Below are 4,298 nucleotides of genomic sequence, written 5' to 3'. Positions count from 1 at the left end.
CTTTTGTTTTTACCCCAACATCCGGCGCTGACACGAGGTCAAACAACTCACCCCGTTTCATGCGTTTTTATTGCTTTTTTTATCCACTGCGCGCCGCTGCAGTTACGCGCCGCGTAAGGTCCCACGCGGCCTTCGCGCCACGCGCCGAACGTTTCTGATACGACGGTCGGTGGTGAGTCGGCGCTGTGATGCGCGAACCAGCTCACTTTCTCCTCCGGCACCCGCTGTGGTTGCTCAGCGGCTGTGGTGTTGGGCTGCTGAACACCAGGTTGCGGGATCGAATCCGGGCCACGGTGGCCGCATTTCGATGGGGGCGAAATGCGAAAAGACCCGTGTACTTAGATTTAGGTGCACGTTAAAGAACTCCAGGTGGTCGTAATTTCCGGAGTCCTTCACTACGGCGTGCCTCATATCAGAAAGCGGTTTTGGCACGTAAAACCCCATAATAATTAAGCTATTTCTCCTCCGGCTCTTGCAATGAGTTAAACAGGAGCGTGGTTTTAAAAAAAGCTTTTCCAAGTCAAATGACTAATGGTACGCCGTAAGGCTGCCGCTGGGCTGTAGTCTCGTGTTATAGCGCTTGCAGCATGCATTTGTATGTATTTCATGAACGCTTGAATCATAGAGTATTTCGATGGCGAATGGCTCCTGTTGGTAAAAAGAGGATTACCTCTTTTTATTACCGAGTTGTACGTAATCATCTTTCTAATTACTAATGTAGCACAATATGTAATGCCAAAATTGAAATTGATCAGCGCTCGATCTGTATTAACCCACTAGCAAGAGTGTCGACAATATTGTCGCCAAACTTTCGTTCAAATGAATCGGCGCATGCTTCAAAATATGCAACGAAAGAATTATTATTATTATTATTATTATTATTATCATCATCATCACGTAATTGTGATAATTGTTGATAAAACTGATGATCAAGATGGTGTCAAACAACTGTGTTATTCCATCCCGCACAATCACCTTCAATTGTCGAGGATTTTATCGATAAGCATGACACTATATAAGGTTTTTACAGGAAGCATGTGTTTGAGTAAAAGGGTTTTAGAATTGTATATTTACGTGTCAATTTTTGTCCAGTGAAACAAGAGGCCGCATCTGCAGAATAAAGGCGTTTACATAGGGTCATGGCTGGCCACCGTGCTCAGCCACCTATATTTAGCGCGCGTAGATAGGCACATGTATGAACACCTCACGCGAATAACAGTTTTATTGCGATTGCAACCATATGGACATTCCAGGCGCAATTATGCCGTCGGTGTCGCCGTGAGGTTCCGTATAAATTTCAAGGGTGATAAGATCGTCGTTGCGGGCCGTAGTCTGTATCAGCGAGTGAAAGCGTGCGAGGGTGAGCAGGCGATCGCGGCTCAATGTTGCCCGTGCAAGCGAGGGAAGCGGGGAGGAAGCGCGCCATCTTCCGTCGCGTGCAAGGCTTTGGGGAGAGGTTAGGGAGGGGGGGGGGTTCGTTCTACTGAGCGACCCGGGTGGCTGCGCGTGCCCAGCCGGGCCGCTATATCTCGAAAGCCATCTGCGACGGGTACAGAGTGCGCTGCGGTGTGTTTTCGAGGCTTAGTTTGAGTGATACGCTCGCTGCTGCTGCCGCGCTTCCTCACTACAGAGTCTTGACAGCGAGTTTGCGCGGTCATCGAGTGAGATGCGTTCATGTTTGCTTGTACGCGCGTGACACGATGCTTGCTAATTTAGTTAGTATGTCTATGTTCACAAGTTTATACTGCCGATAAAACAAATATCCTTAATTCGTACAGCCGTCCACTAATTTCATGTCACAATCGATGCTTTGCCTTTCGGGCAAAGGTTTGCCAATCATTTTTTAGCGTTTCCAGATTGCCCTAGTAAAGCTTTCCGGGAAAAATGCGCTGATACCTTTTACGATCTGTCGCGAGTGTTTGAGAGCACTTTAGGTGACCTTTAAAGTGCCTGTTGATGATGCGCTTCGGTTTGTTGACGTTCATTTCATCTCAACTGATACTAAGACTTGCGGGGCTTACAGACCACTAGCTGTGAAAACTCTTCTGCTATTTCATTCAGCCCATTTTAAGTTGGTGAAGAGGGGGCATGACTAACATGTGTTTAAAACCCCCTGAAAGATCATGCCCGTACCTAATAAAAGCCAGTTTCCAGCAGCATACTGCGCGGCTTAAGGAGGCTGGCTATCCTACCAATGTGCTGGTGCCGGTGGAGAAAATTTTGCTAAGCAGGAACAATCGAGAAAATGGCCCCGTGAAAATGCGAGAGCTAGCGGCCGAGACCAGGGGAAAATCGCAGCGGTTCTGTGTACCGGGTGTATTTTTAGGTCCAATTTTTTTAAAAAATTGTCTGTGGCAGGTAGTACGATTCTAACCCTTAATCTAAATTACTCGATGAGGCTGCGATTATTTCTGCGAGAAATCAATATTCCTCGTAAAATAATTAACGTAATAACGCGAATTAACTTGTTAATTAATTAGCTTATGGCATATATTTTAATCTACGAATAACAGCCGGGAAGTTCTCAAAGCGTATGCACTTGAACCGAATTCTCTGGAGTGCACCAGTTTCGAGGTACGAATTTTCAACGTGTCCGGCGAAATGCATTGGAGTTCCAGTTACTTCTTTTAGGAAAACGCTGTCTAATACATTGAAGCGAATTTCGTTGGACACATTGAAAATTCATATTGTTGATCATTGGTATTACCAATGGCATACAAAACAAGTGATGGACTTGAGAGGGTTCAAATGTGGTTTAATCAGTTAACGATAAGCATCAAAGATACCAAGTGCACACTATTTAAATTAGAACAATGGCAATAGATGCTGGGCAATTAGAGTTAAGCTTTCGTGGTCAAAGTCTACAACATACCCACCCTTACAAATATCTCGGAGTGTGATTTGATTTTGATACCTACAGAAAAAGCCAACTCAGAAACCTGCGTTCACATGTAGCCTATATGGCTGCCACATGTTACTTCGTGCGTGAGATTGTTTTGGTTTTTAATATTCTTCGTATACTATAATATGCATTTGTCTATAGCCAGTTAAGCTGCTGTATCGAGTCCTGGCGCAACACTTATTCGACCTATTAAGAACCCTTAGTTCGATTACAGAAACGAGCTCTTATTACACACTCCGAATACACGCACCCGAGCAGACCTCTATTTCACACTCCCCATATTTTACTTATAAAATCAATTTACACGCTACGTGTAGCTTGTATAGTTCAACATGTACATAAGTACAATTACCCTCTATCGAACAGTGCACTTATAACACCCAAAAAAGGAATGCAAGGGCTGCCACAGTAAATAAGCAACTTATCTATATGCCGAAACACTTACGGTGAAAGGTTACTTGAATTTGGTGACACTATACCACATGTAATGAAATTCCCAATAATATAAAATTAAGACTTTTGCACGGTCATTTAAGCTTTATTAATTAGAACTACGAATATATTTCACATGCTTGACAAAAAATACAAATTATGATTTTCACTTATTGTATATTTCTAACATCCAAGTTCACGGGACCAGCCTCAGCCAGTGCTATTGTCACGGGTTGTCTATACATTTTTTTTTATTTCTGTGTGACATATATTTATATGTAACTCCATCTTGTCATTGAATTTGTATGCCTATTTTGCTATGGGCCCTTCACTTGCCTCGTGGCTATAGGTCCAGAGACGTGTATATTTTCACTTTGTGCGCAAATAAACGTATATTAAAGACAAGTAGGTGCATTGCGTTGCAGAGCTCCCCGTTCTGGGCATCCTTGAGCCACATGAGAAGCATCGCTGTATATAGACTGCAAGGCAAGTTGGATCTGCTGCATTTTTTTTTTCAGAACTGTTGGTTGGTTGTGTGGCAGCATTATAGTTGCGAGTGGATACATGTGCTTTTGAACATTGTGATAACAAAAGTGATATACGTACGTATTTTTATTACCCGCCGCGGTTGCTAACTGGGTATGGTGCTGAGCTGCTGAGTACAAGGTCGCGGGATCGAATCCCGGCCACGTCGGCCGCCTTTCGATGCGAGCGAAATGCGAGAACACCCATTTACTCAGATTTAGGTGCACGTTAAAGAACCTCAGGGGGGTCCAAATTTCCGGAGTCCTCCACTGCGGCGTCCCCCACAATCAGAAAGTCGTTCTGGCACGTAAAACTCCACAATTTAATTTTTTACGTATTTTATTGCTGCTCTTTTGTTGGAGTAAGAAAAAAAAGTTGCAGTTTCGCACGAAAGGCAAAGCATCGATGGCATAGTGAATTAGTGGACAGCTATACGAAA

Source organism: Dermacentor variabilis, chromosome 4 (genome assembly GCF_050947875.1).
Source record: "Dermacentor variabilis isolate Ectoservices chromosome 4, ASM5094787v1, whole genome shotgun sequence".
NCBI lineage: Eukaryota > Metazoa > Arthropoda > Arachnida > Ixodida > Ixodidae > Dermacentor > Dermacentor variabilis.
This window is presented reverse-complemented; position numbering follows the sequence as displayed.